Source organism: Amblyraja radiata, chromosome 1, assembly GCF_010909765.2.
Source record: "Amblyraja radiata isolate CabotCenter1 chromosome 1, sAmbRad1.1.pri, whole genome shotgun sequence".
NCBI lineage: Eukaryota > Metazoa > Chordata > Chondrichthyes > Rajiformes > Rajidae > Amblyraja > Amblyraja radiata.
In genome coordinates this window covers 144,027,444-144,053,037 of record NC_045956.1, presented here as the reverse complement: position 1 = coordinate 144,053,037, position 25,594 = coordinate 144,027,444, and positions in this window count along the sequence as shown.

Sequence of the window (25,594 nt, the reverse complement as noted above, 5' to 3'; positions counted from 1 at the left end):
TGGTAGGTATGATATTGTAGGCATTACAGAGACATGGCTACAAGAAGATAGGAACTGGGAGCTAAATATTCAAGGCTACTCATCCTCTCGCAAGGGCAGACAGGTGGGCTGAGGTGCACTGCTGGTAAGGAATGAAATTCAGTCCTGAGCAAAGGGTGACATAGGGTCTGCAAGGGTAAAAATACTCTAATGGGAGTTATTTACAGGCCCCCAAACAGTAGCCAGGATACAGGGTACAAGTTGCATCAGGAAATAAAGTTGGCTTGTAGGAAAGGCAAGGCTATGGTGGTCATGGGAAATTTCAATATGCAGGTACACTGGGAGAATCAGGCTGGCACTGGGCCCCAAGAGAGGGATTTTGGAGAGTGCCTCCGAGATAGTTTCTTAGAGCAGCTTGTAGTGGAGCCTACCAGGGGTAAAGTAATTCTAGATTTAGTGGTGTGCAATGAACCAGATTTAATAAGAGAACTTGAAGTAAAGGAACCACTAGTAGGTAGTGACCACAATATGATAAGATTTAACCTACAATTTGAAAGAGAGAAGGTGAAATCGGTGTGTTGGTGACCAAAGGGGACTACCGAGGCATGAGGGAACTGGCAAAGATTGACTGGAAAGGGGCTTTAGTAAGTATGACAGGAATTTCTGCAGATAATTAGGAAGGTGCAGGATCATTTCATTCCAAAGAGGAAGTAAGATTCCAGGGGGAGAATAAGATGTGGCAGAGGAATTGAATAACTTTTTTGCATCAGTCTTCAAAGTGGAAGACGCCAGCAGTGTGCCTGCAATCCTATAATGTCAGGGGGTGGAAGTTAGTGGAGTGGCAATTACTAAGGAGAAGGTACTATGGAAACTGAAAGGTCTGAGGGTGGATAAGTCACCTGGATGGACTGCACCCTAGGGTTCTGAAGGAGATAGCCTCACAGAATGTGGAGGCATTAGTAATGGTATTTCACGAATCACTAGCGTTTGGAGTGTTTCCTGAAGATTGGAAAATTGTGAATATCATCCCGTTGTTCAAGAAGGGGGAAAAGTAGAAGAGCGGAAACGATAGGCCGGTTAGCCTGACTTCGGTGGTTGGTAAGATTTTAGAGTCAATTATAAAGGCTGAAGTTATGCAGTACTTAGAAGTTCACGATAAACCAGGCCGGTCAGCATGGTTTTGTGAAGGGAAGATCTTGCCTGACGAATCTGCTGGAGTTCTTTAAGGAAGTTATTAGCAGAACAGACCGAGGGGAGGCTGTAGATGTTGTTTACTTAGATTTTCAGAAGGCCTTTGATAAGGTGTTGCACGTTAGGCTGCTAGGGAAGATGATAGCCCAAGGTATTAAAGGGAAGATACTAGCATGGATAGCGGGTTGGATGGATGGCAGAAGGCAAAGAGTCGCAATAAAATGCGCTTTTTCAAGTTGGCTGCCAGTGACTAGTGGAGTTCCGCAAAGGTCGGTGCTGGGGCCGCATCTCTTCAAATATATTAATGATTTGGATAAGGGGATTGTGGGTTTTGTAGCCAAGTATGCAGATTATGCTAAGATAGGTGGAGAGGCAGGCAGTATAGAGGAAGAAAGGACTGCAGAAGAACGCGAACATGTTAGGAGAGTGAGCAGAGAGGTGACAGATGAAATCCAGTGTAGCAAAGTGCAGAGTCATGCGTTTTGGTAATAAGAATAAAGGCGTAGATTATTTTCTGAATGGAGAGAATAAAGAAATCAGAGGTGCAAAGGGACTTGGGAGTGTTGGTGCAGGACTCGCAAAAAGTTAATTTGCAAGTCCTTCTTCAAACTGAACTGAACTCTCGTCGGTGTGAGTACCTGTGATTGTCTGAATGGTCTCTACCCGAAATGTCACCCATTCCTATCCAGAGATGCTGCCTGTCCCGCTGAGTGACTCCAGCTTTTTGTGTCTCTCTTCAATTTCAGAGTTTCCTACACTGTTCTAGTACATCTTGTCTGCGCTCTCTGCCGTGCTTTCACGCTGTATAGTGCATTGCCCAATATCCCAGCCTTAATGAAACCAATGTTTTTTGTTTTTTTTTTATTTTATTTTTATTAGAAGTACAGTAAATTACAGTAATACACATCACATATATCTTATTACATTTGTTGTACCACTTCGTTTTTCGAGCTTTAAAAAAGGTAGAAATAAAAGAAGTAACGAAAGTGAGCAAGAATCGTGAAGGTGAAACCAATGTTTTAACGAAGTTCAACACAATCTCCTTGCCTTTGTACCCTGCACCTTCAGTTACAAACCTGTGCAAATGCCTGGCATTGTTGATACTGCATATGTTTTACAATTTCCCCTATCACCCTGAGTGTATTTACTATTGGAAAGCAGAATATAGGTGATGCGGTCAGTTAGATCAGACGACAGCTGGTTCCGAAATTTGTTTAATTTCGCCCAATGCATTTGATAAACTGACCCACTTTTCCAACTCGAAGGAAATCGCAGTGCAAAATGACCAGTACAGTCATATCACTGAACCGACTCAGAAAGCTAAGATATTCGTTAAACAAAACAATAATATTTTTTTGTCTGGTTTCTCAATTCACACCCAAATGACCACTGGAATTCAAGATGCACGGTAGTGCATGTATTGTGGTAGTCAAAATATAATTGTTACAGCATTACTATTGGTGTAAATATCTATGGAACCAATTTGGATTATCATTTTGTTAAATCAATCGAAAAATCCAAACACACAGGGTTTTATTTAATATTCAGGAAAGTCCAAAACCGGCAAAAGAAAATTAAAAATTCCCCCAACCCTCCCGTCTCCCAATCTGGACCAATCGCTGACAAGGTCTCGGCAAAATAATAAATGGCCCTGGAGACGTCATGTCCATTCAGCGAATTGTCCTTTCGGTGTGGAGTCCATGCGGTTTCGTATCCTCTCGGCGTCGTGCCCTTTCGGTTATTTGGTTTTTAGGCATCGTGTCCGTTTAGTTATTTGGCTTTTAGGTGTCTTATCCGTTCAGTTATTTTGCTTTAAAGCGTTGTGCCCTTTCGGTTATCTGGATTTTAGGTGTTGCGGAAGATCGGTTATTTGGCTGTCCGGCGTCATTTCCGTTCGGTATCCTGGCTTCCACTTCTTCGCTTCGGCTTCTCGTCCTTCGACATCCAGTCCGCACACACTCTTTTAGAAAGGATGTGAATTTTGTACTCAGAGAGTGTTTAATCTGTGGAACTCATTGCCACAGAGGGCTGTGGAGGCCAATGATTTGAGTATAGGAGCAGGGAGGTTCTACTGCAGTTGTACATACAGTTTTGGTCTCCTAATCTGAGGAAAGACATTCTTGCCATAGAGGGAGTACATCCCAGGAATCAGTCTGGTGAACCTTCTCTGTACTCCCTCTATGGCAAGAATGTCTTTCCTCAGATTAGGAGACCAAAACTGTACGCAATACTCCAGATGTGGTCTCACCAAGACCCTGTACAACTGCAGTAGACCCTCCCTGCTCCTAGACTCAAATCCTTTTGCTATGAATGCTAACATACCATTCGCTTTCTTCACTGCCTGCTGCACTTGCATGCCTACTTTCAATGACTGGTGTACCATGACACCCAGGTCTCGTTGCATCTCCCCTTTTCCTAATCGGCCACCATTCAGATAATAGTCTACTTTCCTGTTTTTGCCACCAAAGTGGATAACCTCACATTTATCCACATTATACTGCACCTGCCATGCATTTGCCCACTCACCCAGCCTATCCAAGTCACCTTGCAGCCTCCTCGCATCCTCCTCACAGCTAACACTGCCCCCCAGCTTCATGTCATCCGCAAACTTGGAGATGTTGCAATCAATTCCCTCGTCCAAATCATTAATATATATTGTAAATAGCTGGGGTCCCAGCACTGAGCCTTGCGGTACCCCACTAGTCACTGCCTGCCATTGTGAAAAGGACACGTTTACTCCTACTCTTTGCTTCCTGTCTGCCAGCCAGTTCTCTATCCACATCAATACTGAACCCCCAATACCGTGTGCTTTAAGTTTGTATACTAATCTCTTATGTGGGACCTTGTCGAAAGCCTTCTGAAAGTGCAGATATAACACATTCACTGGTTCTCCCTTATGCACTCTACTAGTTACATCCTCGAAAAATTCTATAAGATTCGTCAGACATGATTTACCTTTCATAAATCCATGCGGACTTTGTCCAATGATTTCACCACTTTCCAAATGTGCTGCTATCCCGTCTTTAATAACTGACTCTAGCAGTTTCCCCACTACCGATGTTAGACTAACTGGTCTGTAATTCCCCGTTTTCTCTCTCCCTCCGTTTTTAAAAAGTGGAGTTACATTAGCTACCCTCCAATTCCCAGGAACTACTCCAGATTCTAAAGAGTTTTGAAAAATTAACACTAATGCATCCACTATTTCTGGGGCTACTTCCTTAAGTACTCTGGGATGCAGCCTATCTGGCCCTGGGGATTTATCTGCCTTTAATCCATTCAATTTACCTAATACCACTTCTCGGCTAACCTGGACTTCACTCAGTTCCTCCATCTCATTTGACCCCCGGTCCCCTGCTATTTCCGGCAGATTATTTATGTCTTCCTTAGTGAAGACAGAACTAAAGTAGTTATTCAATTGGTCTGCCATGTTTCCCATGATCAATTCACCTGTTTCTGACTGCAAGGGACGTACATTTGTTTTAACTAATCTTTTTCTCTTCACATATCTATAAAGACTTTTGAAGTCAGTTTTTATGTTCCCTGCCAGTTTTCGTTCATAATCTATTTTCCCTTTCCTAATTAAGCCCTTTGTTCTCCTCTGCTGGTCTCTGAATTTCTCCCAGTCTTCTGGTAGGCTGCTTTTTCTGGCTAATTTGTACGCTTCATCTTTTGCTTTGATACTATCCCTGATTTCCCTTGTTATCCATGGATGCACTACCTTCCCTGATTTATTCTTTTGCCAAACTGGGATGAACAATTGTTGTAGTTCATCCATGCAGTCTTTAAATGCCTTCCATTGCATATCCACCGTCAACCCTTTAAGAATCAATTGCCAGTCTATCTTGGCCAATTTACATCTCATACCCTCAAAGTTACCTTTCTTTAAGTTCAGGACCCTTGTTTCTGAATTAACAATGTCACTCTCCATCCTAATGAAGAACTCAACCATATTATGGTCATTCTTGCCCAAGGGGCCACGCACAACAAGACTGCTAACTAACCCTTCCTCATTACTCAATACCCAGTCTAGAATAGCCTGCTCTCTCGTTGGTTCCTCTACATGTTGGTTTAGAAAACTATCCCGCATACATTCCAAGAAATCCTCTTCCTCAGCAGCCTTGCCAATTTGATTCATCCAATCTATATGTAGATTGAAGTCACCCATTATAACTGTTTTACCTTTGTTGCACGCATTTCTAATTTCCTGTTTGATGCCATCCCCAACTCCACTACTACTGTTAGGTGGCCTGTACACAACTCCCACTAGCATTTTCTGCCCCTTAGTGTTTCGCAGTTCTACCCATATCGATTCCACATCCTCCAAGCTAATGTCCTTCATTTCCATTGCGTTAATCTCTTCTCTAACCAGCAACGCTAACCCACCTCATTTTCCTTTCTGTCTATCCCTCCTGAATATTGAATGTCCCTGGATGTTCAGCTCCCAGCCTTGGTCACCCTGGAGCCATGTTTCTGTGATCAAAACTATATCATAGTCATTAATAGTTATCTGCACATTCAACTCATCCACCTTATTACGAATGCTCCTTGCATTAAGACACAATGCATTCAGGCTTGTTTTTACAACACTCGTACCCCTTATACAATTATGTTGAAAAGTGGCCCTTTTTGATTTTGCCCTGGATTTGTCTGCCTGCCACTTTTACTTTTCACCTTGCTACCTATTGCTTCTAGCCTCATTTTACACCCCTCTGTCTCTCTGCTCACACATTAAAGAAACCCTTTCCCTTTAACTCCATCCTCGACTATCCCATTTGACACCCCACCCCCCTTATTCAGTTTAAAACCACCCATGTAGCAGTGGCAAACCTGCCTGCCAGAATGCTGGACCCCCACCTGTTAATTCAATTGAATTCAATTCAATTTATTGTCATTTGGACCCCTTGAGGTCCAAACGAAATGTCGTTTCTGCAGCCATACATTACAAACAAATAGACCCAAGACACAACATAATTTACATAAACATCCATCACATTGCTGTGATGGAAGGCCAAAAAAACTTATCTCTCCCCCGATGTCAGAGTCAAAGTCAAAGCCCCCGGCGGGCGATGGCGATTGTCCCGCGGCCATTAAAGCCACGTCGGGTGATGCAAGGTCGCGCACCGGGTCTTGTTGTTAGAGCCCCCGGCGTGCGCTCGCAGTCCCGCGGCCATTCCAAGCCGCGCGGGGCGATGGTGTAAGGCCCCGCTCCAGGAGCTCTTCAACCCAGCAACTCGGGCGGGAGAAGTCGCCGTTGCGGAAGCCCCGAAAAGCGGTCTCCCTCCAGGGACCCGCGGGCTCCCGGTGTCACTGTCCGCCAAACCCGCAGTTGCAGCCACCGAATCTCCGGAGGTCGGGCCGCAGCAGCGTCCACCACAGCTCCACCCGCTCTGGACTCGGCCAGCTCCTCGATGGTGAGGTGAGTAGTCGGCACCACAGCCCCCGGTCTTCCTGTTGGAGGCCGCTCCTCGTTGCAGCCCCAACGACAACGGAGACCCGACAAAGAAAAGGTCGGGTCTCCCGTGCAGGGAGAGATTTAAAAGTTACCCCCTCCCCCCCACACCACCCCCACCCCCCCACACACATACCCCAACAAAAAATAACAAAAACTACATAAAAACATAGACATAAAATAATAAAAACGCAGACGGACTGCAGAGGCCGCTGCTGACGAAAGTCGCGCCGCCCATGCAATCCATCCCTTTTCATATGAAGAAAGACTGGATAGACTTGGCTTGTGCTCACTAGAATTTAGAAGATTGAGGGGGGATCTTATAGAAACTTACAAAATTCTTAAGGGTTGGACAGGCTAGATGCAGGAAGATTGTTCCCGATGTTGGGGAAGTCCAGAACAAGGGGTCACAGTTAAAGGATAAGGGGGAAGTCTTTTAGGACCGAGATGAGAAAATCATTTTTTACACAGAGAGTGGTGAATCTGTGGAATTCTCTGCCACCGAAGGTGGTTGAGGCCAGTTCATTGGCTATATTTAAGAGAGAGTTAGATGTGGCCCTTGTGGCTAAGGGGATGGAGAGAAGGCAGGTACAGGATACTGAGTTGGATGATCAGCCATGATCATATTGAATGGCGGTGCAGGCTCGAAGGGCCGAATGGCCTACTCCTGCACCTATTTTCCATGTTTCTATGTTTCTATGTTTCTAAGTCAGTGGATATTTTTAAGTCAGAGATAGACAAATTCTTGATTAGAATGGGTGTCAAGGGTTATGGGGAGAAGATAAGAAAATGGGATTAGGAGGCAGAGGTCAGCCATGATTGAATAGTAGACTCGCAGGGCCGAATGTCATAATTCTACTACTATAACTTGTGAACTTGTGAAGTTAGAGAAATCAATGTCATACCACTGGGTTGTCAGCTGCCCAAGTGACATATAAGGTAAAGAAACAGTACTGGGTGGCTCGATTTCCTGGCTAATATGCTGGTTGATTTTTCTAAATACCAGTATTGTCACAGAGAAAATCCAGGTCTCTAATATATGTAAAGTCAGTTGGTATCACTTTAAGATCTGTAGTATTTATCCAACGTGCCTTTAAAGGTGGCAACGCATTAAAGCTTCCAGTGCCTTTCTTTGTCAGCAGGGAAATCTACAACATGAAAAGCAACTTGATATATAATGTAAATTCAGTTTCTCTCTTTCAGCCCCCGAGAATGAGTTAGAGATCATGATTTGGGGCAGGAGATTGAGAATGACATCATCTGGGGATTGTGAGTGTTGTGGCCAAAATAACCATTCACATTGTTTGCACATCAGGCCAAACAGAAGCACATTCATTTCGATTGAACATACATCTGTAAGTGGGAACATTTTGTTCAACTCTCTTCCCGACTGTGCAGAGTATCGCATTTGGTGTGATTGAAGTGCCTTTGTTTATTAGTTTAAATTACCGGTTATCCACTAGAATCTTAGATGTGAATGACAAGACTGAGGTAAAGTGTCGGGATACTGAAGAATAAAAATATTGATACATGGAGGTTGTGCAGAATTGGTAAGCTAGATGATGATCCAAAATGAGACAACAAGCAAGAATATGCCAACTAATGTGGTATGTACTGAGAGAAAACAAGCTCAGAAGGCATCTTTTCAGCTCATCGTGTTGCCTGGCTCGATGTGTATTTCCATTCTATTTTTATTTAATTGAAGCAGTTTAGTTTAACAAAACCTGTTTATTGAGCATGAGCATGATTTGTGAACAAAGAGAAACCGAAACAGCATGAATTATTATTTTGGCTGCAACACCCACAATCTCCAAATTCATTGGGTGGCGCCGCGAGCGGCAGCCTCGCCAGCAGCGTGTTCGTCCTTTCGACTGTTTCTGTTTTTTAGTATGTCTAAATGTATGTTTTACTGTGGGGGGTGGCGGGGGGCAATAGGAGGAAACCGTTTTTCAGTCACTTACCCTGACGGAGATGCGACTTTTCCCTTTGTCGCATCTACGACACCCTCGCAGCCTAAAACCTGGATTGGGGCGGCCTTTCTCGGAGACTGGCCCAGAGCTTCAGCTGCAGGCATGGCGCAGAGCGGGCAGATCCCTTGCCGGGGATCGCCAGAAGAAGTGTTCCGACCACCAGCCTGCAGATTATAACATCATGAAGTCGCGATCTGCGGAGCCTCTAGCCGCGGGTGCGGCGTGGACATTCCATCGCGGTGCCTGGGATCCCTTGCCGGGGATCGCCAGAAGAAGTGCTCCGACCACTGGCCTGCGGCCTATAACATTGTGAAGCCGCGGTCTCCAGTTAGAAAGTGGCCGATTCGGGAACTCCAAGGCACAGAGTGTGTGCTCCGTTCCGTACCGACGTCAGAGTTTCCATCATCCCGACGAGAGTGCCTGAACATCGGGCCGTCCGTAGTGGCGGTGGTCGGAGGTTTCATGGCCCCGACCACGAGTGAACAAAGGAGGAAGATTGACTGAACGTTTTTGCCTTCCATCACAGTGAAGAATGTTGATTCCACTGTGGTGGATGTTTATGTTAAATTCTATTGTGTATTGTGTTATTTTTGATTGTATTACTGCATGGCAATTTCACTGTACATTAATTGGTGCATGTGGCAATAAATTGGAACTTGAACGATTCCACTCAATCTTCACCCCCAAATCATGATAACATAAAGGATTATAATGTGAACAAATTTGACCCAGTCAAGATGATTACTACAATGGAGAATTTGAGTCCCATAGGTAAATAAATTAAAAGTTAATTAGCAAACAATAATATAAATCAATTCAAATTAACATTAAGGATTAACAAGGTCAACCAACTCAACCAAGATTTGCTTTAGTGTGGCAGCAACTGCAGAATGATCAAGTCAATATGATCTGAGACACAATTAAGTAGGAATTAATCCTAGACCCTTTGTTGCTTCTGCCTTGAGGTTATGCTAGCAGTCAGCTTCTGTAAGGATCAACGATCAATTCAAATTGGACATGGCTCGAAGGGCCATATGGCCGACTCCTGCACCTATTTTTTGTTAGGTTTCTATCTGACCACCCGAAAAAATTGTCATATGTTCCTATTGCTGGTGACCAAGCCCACAACCAGCCCACCTTATAGGAAGAGGTCATTTTGACTCACTTGTCTGCATCACTGGGGTTAAGTAAAGATCTGTCCATGACATCTTTGATACAAATGAGATTGTTATGTTATACAAGACAAGAGCAACTTAGAAAAGAAAAGTAACAGACTTTGAGAGTGCTTAATGTAGTGTTGGGAAAGACTGAGGAGATTTGTTCACGTTCACAAGTTATAGGAGTAGAATTAGGCCATTTGGCACATCGAGTCACATCGAGTCTACTTCACCATCCAATCATGGCTGATCTCTGCCTCCTAATCCCATTTTCCAGCCTTCTCCCCATAACCCTTGACACCAATTCTAATCACAAATCTGTGTATCTCTGCCTTAAAATTATCCACTGACTTGGCCTCCACACCCCTCTGTGGCAATGAGTTCCACAGATTAACTACCCTCTGACTAAAGAAGTTCCTCCTCACCTCCGTTCTAAAAGAGCACCCTTTAATTCAGAAGCTATGACCTCTGGTCCTAGAATCTCCCACCAGTGGAAACATCTTTTCCACATCCACTCTATCTATGCCTTTGATTATTCTGTAAGTTTCAATGCGAATCCCCCTCATCCTTCTAAACTCCAGCAAGTACTGGCCCAGTGAATGAATGAATTAATGAATTAATGAATTAATTAATACGTTTATTGGCCAAGTATTCACATACAAGAAATTTGCCTTGGTGCATCCATTGCTGTCAAGTGGTAATCCATATGCTACAAGTAACCCTTGAAGTATCCCATCTCTCTCTGTCCCTCTCCCACCCTAGTTGTCGTACAGGTTTCACTGTCATCCTGTTGAGTTTCGCTGTCTGTAAAAGTGTTATCACCTAGCCCACGGCCAACAATGGACCATTGTGGGCTCCATCTTTCCTTGATCATTGTTACTTTTTGCATATCTTTCATTCAATTTTTCAAAGGTATCAAAGGTATTTTATTGGTCACATTCACATACACCCAGGTGTAGTGAAGTGAAATGCTTCTTGCCATTTTGCAGCACACAAAAAAAAGAATACAGACATAACACCAATAAGAGTCTTAAACACAAAAAACATCCCCCCACAATGGCTCCCACCATGAGGAAAGGCACAAAGTCCAGTCCCCAACCCCAGTTCACCCATAGTCTGGCCCATTGAGGCCTCCACAGTTGCCTCTACGGAGGCCCGATGTTCCAGGCCGTTCTCGCCGGGTGATGTTGCTCCGGCGTCGGGAGAGTCCTCCCAGCGGCCTGGAAACCCTGGAACGGCCGCTTCCGCACTGGAGGCCGCGGCTTCCGAAGCCAACAAGGCCGCGCCGGTTGGAGCTCCACAACTGGCGATCTCATCTAGAGATCCCAGGCTCCCGGTGTAAAGTTCAGCGCCGCCGCCCGCAGCTGGTCGCTCCACAGTCCCGCAGCTCCGCGATGTTTTCCCCAGCGATCCTCAGCTCACCGGAGCTCCAGCGCGGCGACCCAGGCAAGGCATCGCCCGCTCTGCGATAGCGCTCCAGCGCTGTGCCGCCGCCAAAGCCGAGGTTCTGGGCGGTCCCCGACAGGAAAAGCCGCTCCAGGCCCGCTGGTAGGCCGCGAGGAAGGGTCGAAGTTGCAGCCCAGAGAAAAGCTGCCTCTCCGACAAGGTAGGGACCCTGAAAGGTAGTTTCCCCCTTCCTCCCCCCCCCCCCCCCCTCCCCCCACCCCCCACATAAAAAAGTCTAGACCTCCAAACAAAACACTTAACTAACTAAAATAAAAAATAAAAGATGAAGAGACAGACAGCTGCTGGCTGGGCAGCCATGCACAGGACAGCGCCCCCTTCTCCTTTTTCTATATATCTCTATATCACCATCTACATTTCCTATTTCCCTTTCCTCTGACTCAACCCGAAACGTTACTTATTTATTTTCTCCAGAGGTGCTGCCTGACCCGTTGAGTTACTCCAGCTTTTTGGGTCTATCTACTGTTTCGTTCAAGTCTACCTAACTGGAAATGCATTATTTCCAGTGGATTATGATTATGACAATTTTTGAGTCAAATTACACTATTCCAGAAATCTAGCCAGACATTATATTGAAAATCAATCTTTGCTGACTTTATTGAGGACTTTACTGACTGTTGCATACCATAGAAAGCAATACAAAAATAAGGAATGCGCTGAGAATTAGTCCAATGGCAAAAATTAGGATTGAGATTGTACTGCCAAGCATGGCAGGAAACCTTCCTTTCTCACAGTACATGCATTGGCCGAGATAGGGGTTACAATACACAGCACCGATGATGTCAATAATGGTCCTGTCCCTCCTTTGTTAGGGGTGGCACAGTAGCACCGTGGTGCAGCAGTAGAGTTTCTGCCTTACAGCACCAGAGACCTGGGTTCGATCCTGACTATGGGTGCTTGTCTGTACAGAGTTTGGCTGTTCTCCCTGTGACCACATGGGTTTTCTCCGAGATCTTTGGTTTCCTCTCACACTCCAAAAACATACAGGTTTATAGATGAATTGGCTTGGTATAAATGTAACTTGTCCCGAGGGTGTGTAAGATTGTGTTAATGTGCGGGGGGTCCCTGGTTAGTGCGGACTTGGTGGGCTGAAGGGCGTGTTTCCTTGCTGTATGTCTAAACTAAACTAAACTATGATTGATTTTAGGTAACTTGTATCTGATGGCTCAGTGTTGGAGATCTAGGAGAATCTATGCCCATACATTTTAGAGGGGCAACTTTTTTTTACACAGTGGACAAATTGTTGGTATATTTACACTTAAAAATTTGACAAATCCCCTCCAACACCATTGATAAAAACCGGGGCATGTACTTCACCCCACTTCCTTGAAGTTGGCTTGCTAACATTAAGGGAGAAGTTGTTGTCAATACTATGCTACAAAGCTTCTTCCTGAACTCTGTCTCATCATTGTTTGAGATCCAGCTAACTATGGTTGTGCCATCTGCAAACTTGTATTTGGAATGAGAACAGAATTTGGCCCCCCCCCAGTCATGAGTGTACAGGAAGTATATTAAGGGGCTGAATATGCAGCCTTGTCGGGCGCTTGTGCTGCAAACTATCTTGGAGGCTGTTGTGTCACCTTTACTTACTGATTGCAATCTATGGGTCAAAACAAATATAAAGTTACAGAGTAGGTTCCTGAGACCTAGATCCAGGAGTTTGGAATGAGTTTGGTTGGGATTATGGTATTGAAGGCAGTTATGGTTAATAAATAGGACTTGGAGATAGATGTCCTTGTTATTTAGATGTTTAGTTTATTATTGTCATGTATCCAAGGTACAGTGAAGAGCTTTTGTTTGCGTGTTACCAGTCAAATAAAATACTATATATTAATATAATCAAGTCACAGTACACAGATTAAAGGATAAAGGGTACAGTGTTTAGTGCAAAGATATAACATTGAAGTCCGATGAAGTCCGATTAAAGATAGTTCAAAGGTCTCCAATGAGGTAGATGGGAGGTCAGGACCACACTCTAACTGATGAAAGGACTGTTCAGTTGCCTGATAACAGCTCGGAAGAAACCAGAGTTATGCATTATTATACTTCTGTATCCCATGCCCAATGGGAGAGGGGAGAAGAGGGGGTGACCAGGGTGAAACTTATCCTTGATTATGCTGGCAACCATGCCAAGGCAGTGTGAAGTGTAGATGGAGTAAATGGAAGGGAGGTTTGTTTATGTGATGGTCTGGGCTATGCATAAAACCAGCTGCAATTTCTTTACCATTTTTTGAACGGTTCAGGCATATTTGCCAGCATTGGGTTAGGCAGAAATTTCCTTTATTTCCTTCTGGGAAAAATGAGCTGAAATCCATGCATTGACAGGAACAAGCGACCAGGAGGTGTCTCAGCCTTGTCTTATTTCCAGACACAATTTAGAGGGAGTATAGGGGCACATTACAAAAGCTCCAGGCAGATGAACACCTATGGCCACCATTGGTGTTGCCCAGATGCAAGGAGATCTTCTATTTATTCTCCCCCTCACCTCTTTATTATTCCACATCACATTCATTCGATCAACTGCAGCGTTCAACGCAGACCGTCCTCATTTGATGGTTCATGAGAAGTCAGATCTGCCAACAATATAGAGTCTGCAGATGCTTCCTGACCAGCCAAGTGTTTCCAGCGTTCTGTGTATTTATTTCTGAGCTCATACCAAAGGGCCAGGTCAATGGCTCCCAGGAGGCCGCGGCGGCAGACGCCTCCCAGGAGGCCGCAAAGAAGCCAGGCGGCATCGATGGAGCCCTGTGGCTGGAGCCTGGGTCGATGGAGCCCTGTGGCTGGATCCTGGGTCGACAAGACCTGCAGCCGGACCCTGGGACGGCGAGCCCCGTAGTCTGTGCCTGGTTCGACGAGCCCCGTGGTTGCAGCCTGCATCGACGTAGCAGAGACGTCAGGAATGGACCTGGTGACGGTCATAAAAGAGGTAACCGCGGTGATTGACGAGGGGGTCGGCGGTTGTTGATGGCATTGTCGGTCGAGGACTGGCAACGTGGCAGCGGGAGAACGCACCGCTGAAACAATTGAGGAACCGACGTGGGGGGATGGCCATGACGGGGGTGAGGGGCCGGAACAAAGGAGGACCCGGCGTGGGATACTTTGTAACTTTATCGGCACCATTTATGTGGCGACTCTTTGCATACCTTGGGCACGCAAAACAAAGGCTTCACTGTGACATGTCACAAGTGACAGTAATTTATTCATTTATTCATTCATTGCAGTCTTGATTGGAGCTGTTCTCAAACCAGGCTGTGAAGCATCCACATAAGATGCTTTTTACTGTGCATCTGTACAAGTTGGTGAAGAGTATTAGCAACATGCCAAACCTAATGAAATAGAGGCTTTGATGTGCTTGGTCATAGCTTTGTTCTGGCAGGTCCAGGACAAATTAGTGGTGATATTTATTCCTAGGAACTTGAAGCTTTTGACCAACTCTATTTTGGTGTCAACTTTGGAGACTGGGGAATGTCTACTGCTTCGCTTCTTGAAGTCAGTTGCTACCTCCTTTGTGGTGCTGATATTCAGGTAGAGGTTGGTGTCTTGGCACCAAGTTACAAGGATCTCAGTCTACTTTCTGTAATCTGTCTCATCGTTATTCTCTGTCTCATCAGTATAAAAATTAAAGCAAAGAAGTACAACGTAGCAAAGATGAGCGGGAAGCAAGAGGATTGGGTAATGTTTAAAGAACAACAGAAGATAACTAAAAAGAAAATACGGGGAGAAAATATGAGGTAAAAGCTTCTTTAGGTATGTGAAGAGGAAAAAATGAGTTAAGACCAAAGTTAGACTCTTGAAGACCGAAAAAGGTGAATTTATTATGGGGAACAAAGAAATGGCAGATGAGTTCAACAGGTACTTTGGATCTGTCTTCACTAAGGAGGACACAAACAATCTTCCTGATATAGTAGTGGCCAGAGGATCCGGGGTGGCAGAGGAACTGAAGGAAATCCACATTAGGCAGGAAATGGTGTTGGATAGACTGATGGGACTGAAGGCTGATAAATCCCCAGGGACTGATGGTCTGCATCCCAGGGTACTTAAGGAAGTGGCTCTAGAAATCGTGGATGCATTGTTGATAATTTTCAAATGATCTATAGACTCAGGATCAGTTCATGTGGATTGGAGGGTAGCTAATGTTATCCCAGTTTTTAAGAAAGGCGGGAGAGAGAAAACGGAATTATAGACCAGTTAGCCTGACATCGGTGGTGGGGAAGATGCTGGAGTCGATTATAAAAGATCAGATAGCCGAACATTTGGATAGCAGTCACAGGATCGGTCCGAGTCAGTATGGATTTACGAAGGGGAAATCATGCTTGACTAATCTTCTGGAATTTTTTGAAGATGTAACTAGGAAAATGGACAAGGGAGAGCCAGTGGATGTAGTGTACCTGGACGTTCAGAAAGCATTTGATAAGGTCCCACATAGGAGATTAGTGGGCAAAATTAGGGCACATGGTATTGGGGGTAGAGTGCTGACATGGATAGAGAAGTGGTTGGCAGACAGGAAACAAAGAGTAGGGATTAACGGGTCCATTTCAGAATGGCAGGCAGTGACTAGTAGGGTACTGCAAGGCTCGGTGCTGGGACTGCAGCTATTTACAATCTACATCAATGATTTGGATGAAGAGATTCAAAGTAACATTAGCAAATTTGTAGATGACACAAAGCTGGGTGGCAGTGTGAACTGTGAGGAGGATGCTATGAGAATGCAGGGTGACATTGACAGGTTGTGGGAGTGGGCAGACGCATGGGAGATGAAGTTTAATGCGGGTAAATGTGAGGCTATCCACTTTGGTAGCAAAAGCAGGAAGGCAGATTATTATCTAAATGGCGTCGTTGGGAAAAGGGGAAGTACAACGGGATCTGGGGGTCCTTGTACATCAGTCTATGAAAGTAAGCATGCAGGTACAGCAGGCAGTGAAGAAAGCGAATGGCATGTTGGCCTTTATAACAAGAGGAATCGAATATAGTAGCAAAGAGGTCCTTCTGCAGTTGTACAGGGCACTAATGAGACCACACCTGGAATATTGTGTGCAGTTTTGGTCCCCTAATTTGAGGAAGGACATTCTTGCTATTGCGGGAGTGCAGCGTAGGTTTACAAGGTTAATTCCCGGGATGGCGGGACTGTCATATGCTGAGAGAACGGAGCAGCTGTGCTTGTACACTCTGGAGTTTAGATGGATGAGAGGATATCTCATTGAACCATATAAGATTGTTAAGGGTTTTGACACGCTAGAGGCAGTAAACATGTTCCCAATGTTGGGGGAGTCCAGAACGAGGGGCCACAGTTTAAGCATAAGTAGTAAGCCATTTAGAACGGAGAGCAGGAAACACTTTTTCTCACAGAGAGTGGTGAGTGTGGAATTCTCTGCTTCAGAGCGCGGTGAAGGCCAGTTCTCTGGATACTTTCAAGAGAGAGCTAGATAAAGCTCTTGAAGCTAGCGGAGTCAGGGGATATGGGGAGAAGGCAGGAACGGGGTGCTGATTGTGGATGATCAGCTATGATCACTTTGAATGGCGGTGCTGGCTTGAAGGGCCGTATGGCCTACTCCTGCACCTGTTGTCTATTCTCACTGATTTTGGTCTATTGGTCAGGAAGTCGAGGATCCGGTTGCAGAGGTGCTGTGTAGATGAGCTTGGATAGGATATTGGTATTGAAAGCAGTTGTCTATGAATAGAAGTCTGATGTAGATGCCTCTCCTGTCCAGTTGGTCCAGGGACGAGTGTAAGGCCAATGAGACGGCATTAACCATGGTCCTGTTTTGGCGGTAGCTGAACGGTAGTGGATCAATTTTGCTTGGTTGGCTGGATTTAATACAAACAAGGACACAAGGATACAAAGGACATTTATTATCCCATACACCAATTGGTGTAATGAAATTTGACTTGCTATTGCAGCACACGAATAAAGATAAGACACAACATTAGAGAATTTAACAATAAACATAAAAACATCCCCCTACAATGGTTCCCACTGTGCAGTCCAGTCCCGTCCCCTGTTCACCCATAGTCGGGCCCATTGTGGCCTCCGCATTTGTCGCTATGGCAGCCCGATGCTTCAGGCCCTCTTGCCGGGAAGATGGATCTCTGGTGTCATGTGAACACTCCTCAACGGTTTGGAATGTCTGGAGCGGCCGCTCCCTCCCCGGAGACCGCGGCACCTGGGGTCGCCTGAATGGTCGTGAGAGGTCTCCTATGGTCATGAGATGTCTCCAAAGAGTTGTAGCGTCTTTCTGGTCGCCGCTGAACATGTCGAATATTTTGGCGACCTATGACGGGTGCCGGCAGTCGCCTGTAAAGGTCGCGTAAGTGGGACAGGCCCATTAGGAGAGAGCAGTGGATGCAATAGTAATCACAATGTGATAAAATGAAATAACCTGTCATGTCAAACCAGGGCTAAATCTGTTAATTGGGTGATTTAGTTACCAAATACAGTGCTGAGTAGTGATAAGAGAAAGAGAAACACAAGAAGGGAGAGACCAAGATGATAAGTAAGAAAGGAAAATGAAGTAAAGGGAAGGTGAATGATTGAAGAGAGTTTTGTTGACATGTGTCCCAGCTAGGACAATGAAATTCTTACTTGCTGCAGCACAACAGAATATGTAAACATAGCACAAAACAGAAGATAAAAGTTCAGTGTGCCTATAGACATTAACACTATTTGCCCACCCCTCTGTCTTTATCAACTCAGCATCCTGGCCTTCTACACAGTGATCTGCGCACAATGAGGGTAACCTGGGATTTTTAGAACACAACTAAAATGTTCACCCTTGGGAATTGGTCAGTATTAATCACCCTGTCTGTGATTTCCATACAGAATGGTAGGCCTATGGGGAGTGTTGTAGAGCAGAGGGATCTCGGAGCTCAGGTAGATGGTTCCCTGAAAGTGTAGTTGCAGGTAGATCGGGTGGTCAGAAAGGCTTTTGGCACAATGGCCTTCATCAGGCAAAGAATTTAGTATAAAAGTTGGGAGGTCATGTTGCAGTTGTATGAGACGTTGGTGAGCCCACATTTAGAGTATTGTGTTCAGTTCTGTGCACCATGTTATAGGAAAGATGTTGTCAATCTGGAAAGGATGCAGAGAAGATTTACAGAGGATGTTGCCAGGACTAGAGGATCTAAGCTATAGGCAGAGTTAAGTCAAGTCAAGTCAAATTTATTCGTCACATACACATACGAGATGTGCAGTGAAATGAAAAGTGGCAATGCTCGTGGACTTTGTGCAAAAAGACAAACAAACAAACAACCAAACAAACTACAAACAGAATGGAACAGAATCACATGTTATTTTACATATTAAATATTGTGGGCGGAAGGAAAAAGGGAAAAAGAACAGCAATTTTTTTTAAAAAGCTGTAGAGTGGTACAGTAAAAGTTAGTCCCTGGTGAGATAGGAGTTTACAGTCCTAATGGCCTCTGGGAAGAAACTCCTTCTCAACCTCTCCGTTCTCACAGCATGGCAACGGAGGCGTTTGCCTGACCGTAGCAGCTGGAACAGTCCGTTGCAGGGGTGGAAGGGGTCTCCCATGATTTTATTTGCTCTGGAGTTGCACCTCCTGATGTATAGTTCCTGTAGGGGGGCGAGTGAAGTTCCCATAGTGCGTTCGGCCGAACGCACTACTCTCTGCAGAGCCTTCTTGTCCTGGGCAGAGCAATTCCCAAACCAGATTGTAATATTTCCGGACAAGATGCTTTCCACAGCCGCTGAGTAGAAGCACTGGAGGATCCTCGGAGACACTCTGAATTTCCTCAATTGCCTGAGGTGGTAAAGGCGCTGCCTTGCCTTACTCACGAGTGCTGCGGCGTGTGATATCCATGTCATATCCTCAGAGATGTGGATTCCCAGATATTTAAAACAGCTCACCCTATCCACAGTATCCCCATTTATCCTCAATGGTGTGTACGCCCTCGGATGATGTGCCCTCCTAAAGTCCACGATCAGCTCCTTAGTTTTTTTGATGTTCAAGAAGCTGTTGTCCTGACACCAGAGTGCTAGAACAGCCACCTCCTCCCAGTAGGTTGAGTTGAGTTGGCTGGGATTCTATTCCTTGGAGCGTAGGAGGATGAGGAGTGATCTTATGGAGGTGTGTAAGATCATGAGAGGAATAGATCAGGTCGAGGCTCAGAGTCTCTTGCCCAGAGTAGGTGAATCGAGAACCAGAAGACATACTGTAAGTTTAAGGTGAAGGGGAAAAGATTTAATAGGAATCTGAGGTGTAACTTTTTCACACAAAGGGTTGTGGGTGTATGGAACAAGCTGCCAGTGGAGGTAGTTGAGGGAGGGACTATCCCAACATTTTAGAAGTAGTTAGACAGGCACATGGATAGGCCAGGTTTGGAGGGATATGGACCAAATGCTGGCAGGTGGGACTAGTGTAGCTGGGACATGTTGGCCTGTGTGGGCAAGTTGGGCTGTAGGCATTGTATCACTCTATGACTCTAATTGTATCCAACAAGAAAATGTTTGCTGGGAAATAGGTCTTGTGCAGAAAATGCTGAAAAGGGACCATGACACCTTCAGCATGGGTCCAAAGATAAAGACCCCAGGTTCACGAGTATCATTGTAAGCTGGGATGCTCAACATATTAGCCAATTTGCCATCTCCATGTAGCGTTGGCCCACAGGTATGTCTCGAAAGACAGAGGAATGAATGAGGGAGGAGGGCAAATGAGGAGGGGAAAATAGCTCCGCACAAACTAACTGATATGCACTACTGTGTTGGAAGGAACTGCAGATGTTGGTTTATACCAAAGATAGACACAAAATGCTGCAGTAACTCAGTGGTCAGACTGCATGTCTGGAAAAAAGGAATAGAAAAGAAAAGAAGAAAGAAATGTTTCATGTTGGAACCCATCTGAACCATTCTATTCTTTTTCTCCGGAGATGCTGCCTGAGCCGCTGATATGCACTACTGTTCGTCTTGACTGCATATTTGAGAAAGAAAAATTGACCTGCTTTTTTTTAACTTTTAGCATTAACTTTTAAAAATTCACCGGATAAATGTAAGTGATTTTAATGACTTTTTTTGGATTTAAACCCCACAAATAGGCATTGTGGTCCTAATTAATATGTTCAATGTACCAATGCTTGTTTTTGACCACATTCCCAACCAATTAATACACACACATTCTCTTTGACCAACTGCTACAAATTTGTGAAGAATCAATGCAGACCAGTAATTGATCCACATAAGTCCTGAAAACTAGTACAGTGGGGATAAATTTCTAATTTTTCAGACTACAGCATGTCCGCAGATCCACTGCACAATTTACCATACAGCCCCACAAAATGTCAAAATATTATTTGCTAACTACAAAGCTGACATACTTGCTGATTAAAGATATGGGGGCCCACTGAATTATTACTGCAAATTTGCTTTGTTACATGGATAAGTAAATCTGTGTAGATGGTATCATAACTTATCTCTGCAACAGTGCAGAGTGTGGAAAGAAAAAAAGCAGCATAAAAGCAAAGACCTGAAGGTCACAGTATTCTCACGTTAAGTAACAGCACGAGCGCATGTATCTAATACATCGCACTTGCCTCAAGATTTCAATTTGCAATACTTTCTGTGGTTTTAAACTGTCACTGACTACTTCTAATCCCCTTTGTCTTTCTCCTGGTTACAATATATCTGAGTGATTACCATTCGCTACTAGGTGCTTCTCAGTGTTCCCTTTTGTTGACTTTGTTGATATGATTAATGCTTGTTATTTACTACCAATTGGTCTGTGCAGTGAATCACATATATTGTTTCCATGTGTCGAGGCTACACTACTACTAATTAATGAGGTGGAAATCTGAACATCTCTCTAGAATTACAACACATTTAAGAAGCCTAGGGTTAATCCTGTGGAATTACCACTAAAAGCATTTTGCAAATATGCAGCTGTGCCAAGTCTCCATGTTGTCGTGCAACCGGAAGATCTCAGAATGCTTTATGGATGTTTTTATATCAAAAACATTTTTTTTTAATGAGTTAATTTCAGGTGAGTTTCATAAATTCAACATTACACAGTTAAAATTGTAATTAAAAACCTTTCATTAAAATAGAACTGTAACATAATGTTTTTGAAATTGAAATATGATCTGTGGAATTTATTATATAAGAGGGAAAGTTTTTTTGTGTACCTGGGTTGGTTTGTACAATTAAGCCCCAGCTGTCCAGGCTGGAGTGAAGCACACAAAAAAAAATCCTGCTCTTTGACACTAATATGATTCCAAGAGTCCAGGCAACAGAAACAATGCATTTCATTGCCTTTCCTCAAATCTACAGGGGTCCAGTTTCATGACTAGTTTAACTTATTTTTTTTTTGTTTAGATACAATGTGGAAACAGGCCCTTCAGCCTATCATGTCGACCAGCAATCACCCACTCACTAGTTCTCTTCTATGGGCAATTTACAGAAGCCAATTAACCTGCAAACTTGCACGTCTTTTGAATGTGGGAGGAAACCGGAGTACCTGGAAAATATCCATGCAGTCACAAGGAAAATGTACAAACTCCTTACACATACCACCCATAGTTAGAATCGAACCCGACGCTGTAAGGCAGTAACTCTGCCACTGTGCCACTGTGCCATGCTAATAGCTGATGCCTAGAAACTGGTTAAAGTTGTATAGTTGTAAACCAGTGAGTGGGGAGAAGCAGATTACCTCGAGTAAATGATGGACCGAGTTCCAGAGCTTTTGGATAATTGGCAGAAGCCATGCGAAGGTGAGCATCAGGCACAGACCCAATTTGCTAATGGATGTCTTAATGAACATGGTAGAGATGAGAGAGGGCTTGATAAATTCTTACGGTCTGTAATGAGAGTAGAAGGAGGAATTTATGCATAAAGTCAGTACCAGAGGTGAAGCCCCAGAGACATGGATGCAGTTTGGCACAAAAATTTAATGCATTCCAAGTTTGTCTAAAATCAATGTGGACATCATCTCATCTTATCTCCAGGCAACTATCCTGACTCACACTGTCCCATGCCATTCATGCCTATTATGTATTAAATATCCCTCTCAATCAGTTATCCCACCATACATATAAATGACTCATTACAGCCAGATTCTGTCACATACCTACACAGCAGGGGCAATTTATAATGACTGGTTAAGCTACCAACCTACGCACCTTTGGGATGTAGAAAGAAACTGCAGCATTCAGGGAAAATCCAAGTGGTCACAGAAAGAACATGAAATCTCTGCACAGAGAGCACCTGAGATCTGGATTGAATCTGGGTCTATGGAGTTGTGAGACAGCAGCTGTCTGCACCAATCTGCCGCCCTAAACTTGTAGATGATTTTGTTTCAATTAAAATGCTTCCCACCTCTCTGGATGGTATGGCTAATGAATATGAAACATGCCTTGAATAAGGCTAGCTCTTCAATACAGTACAGTATATAATAGGCAACTTTTTCAAAACTACTTTATATTTCATGCAATGAAGGCATATTTCTGCACTATGCTAATATAACCTGCAGATTCTAAAATTATTTGGTCATATTAATGACATAATCAGCCTGATATTATTTTCTTTGTCTAAGCAGTTTCATTCCACATAGCAGCTTTACATTGTATTTCTTTGTCTTCATTGAGATGTTTGCCAATAGTTTTCTTGTTCAGTTGCACAGGTTATACCTCAGAATGCAGATTGATTGGAGTCACTGATGAAGCAAAACTAATTAAATTGCTTCAGATCTGGAGAGAAGCACCACTTAGAAAGGCTGTGCGGTAATTATAATTCACTCTTTCATTTTTTTTACCTTCTTCCACAATTTACATTAACCATGGAGTAACTTAAATAATATTCAGGTGCTACTTTCCCCCGAATCCCCTCCCCCCCCCCCCTCCGCCCCCCTCCCCCCCCTCCCCCCCCCCCCCCCTTCCTCCCAACCATACACGGTGTAATTAATGCACATTTTAAAGGCTCCAATAACATTTTTCTCTGTAAAAACTGAAATGAAAGTCTCCTAATCTAAACAAAAGATGCTACAATGCTGATAACTATATTCTGCGATATTCAATCTTGCTCTACCTTTTGTACGTGTTTGGCTTGATTGTATTCACGTATGATATTATCCATTATCTGATTTGATTGGATAGCAGGCAAACAAAAGCTTTTTGTGCATTGTCAAAAGCATGTATAGTATTTCCGCTGACTGTACAGCATGCAACAAAAAGCTTCTCACTGTACCTCGGTATACGCGACAATCATAATAAACAAAACTAAAACTAATTAAACACTGTATTTTGGACACATTACGATAATAAACCTACACCTAAATAAAACATATAAATGACCTGGCTAATAATCAATAACAAAGACTATATTTTGCATTTAGTACGGTACCTTAAATGGAGTAAAATCACCGATGGTGTTTCCCAGGAGTGTAATCACATATTCATTGACTGTACTTAACATTGACATTGAATGTGTTTTACTGTTACGTAGTTGATTCAAGAAATGTATTAAATATGTTTTGGACTTCATTTCATCAAAATAAGGTTTCAATAAAAGCATAAAACTAAACCTAAAAGTTGCTCAGGCATAAATACTGAACATATTAAAATGAATAGTAATTTCGGAAAAATGAAAATCAAAGAACTGCAAATGCTGCAAATCTGAACTAGAAAGAGAAAGTGTGGGTAACATTCTGCAGGTTGGGCAGCAGCTGCGGAAAGAGAAACAACGATAACATTTCAGGTCAAAGATCACGTGTCAGAGCTGAGAAAGAGAGTAACCAAGCTTGTTTAAATTGCAGAGGAGCTTGGTGAAGGATGGTTATGAGAAAGGAAATATATCTTCTAGGGCGATACCAGGTTCTTGAGCCGATAAGCTGTTAATAAAGCCACTTGGTTGCTAGGTTAATAAAAGCTACCGGAGAAACAAACAAACAAAGTAACATGAATGGATGGATAATGTTTCGGGTCGAGACCCTTCTTCAGACTCAGTCAGTCTGAAGAAAGGTCTCGACCCGAAACGTTACCCATTCCTTTCCTCCAGAGATGCTTCCAGTCCTGCTGAGTTACTACAGCATTTTGTGTCTAACTTCGGTTTAAACCAGCATCAGCAGTTCGTTCCAACACAAAGTAACATGAGTAATCCATGAAATGCATCAGACCTTCTGAAATGCTCAGCAGGTCCAAAAGTGTCAGTGGACAGAAAATTTAAATGAAATAACTATACACTTAATAATCCCAGAACAGAACAGATGACACCTGGTACTAATAGAGACAGCGGGTTAACTGAGATTATGGAATCTGATATTGAGTCTGGTAGATAGGCACAAAATGCTGGAGTAATTCAACTGGAGTAACAGGCAGCATCTCTGGTGAGAAGGAATGGGTAATGTTTTGAGTCGAGACCCTTCTGCAGACTAACCTGAAACATCACCCATTCCTAATCACCAGATATACTGCTATACTGGTGAGTTACTCCAGCATTTGCAGTTCCTTCCTACACATTGAGTCTGGTAGACTGCAATATTCCCAGATGGTAGATGAGGAATTGTTTCTCATGTGTTCAGTGAGCTTTGTTGGGACAGTACAGAAGACCCCAGGCAGCTGGATCAGAGTGAGAGTGGGATGAAGAATTAACATGGCAACCAAATGGAAGCTGAGGACCATGCCTGCAGACTGAATGTTCCCAAAGTGGTCAATCAATCTACATCTAATTTCTCAAGTGTAGAGGTGACGGTGCAGTGGAGTAGACGGCTGGTGGGAAAAGAAGAGTTGTTGCATCTTCTGCAGGTAGGGGTGTATTCGGTGAAGAACTAACAGGGAGTCACACAGGGAACGGTCCTTTGGGAATGCAGGGAGAGATGTCCCCAATGACCCTTATGACTCTTGCAGATGCACTGTAGAAAATTGTTCACAGCTGGTCTGTGGACACGGATGACATCCTAAGTGATGACTTTGAGTCAGTGGACTGGTCCATATTCTGGGATTCTGCTGCCTGAATGACTAAGCCACTGCCATGACTGCCTTCATCAGTAAGTGCGTAGAGGAATGTGTGCCGAAGAAGACAATCCGAGTGTTCCCCAACCTCATGAATGAACCGTGAGGTACATTCCCAGGTGAAGACCAAGACCACAGCATACAAGTCAACTGATCCCGAGTGACACAAGAAGCTTGTTATGATCTGCACAAAGCGATCAAGAACAATGGAGCAAACTTGAGTCCCAGTATAATAATTTGGACACCCGCAGACCATGGCAGAGCATGAATACCATAACTGGCTGCAAAGCAAAGTCAGGCAACACCACTGGTGATAGTGCGGCCCCATCTGATTAACTTATTGAATTCCATGCTCGCTTTGACAGAAGGCCAACGGGGCAATGACATCTGCCCCATCAGACTCAAGTGTGCCTTTTCCCAGGGTCACTATTTCA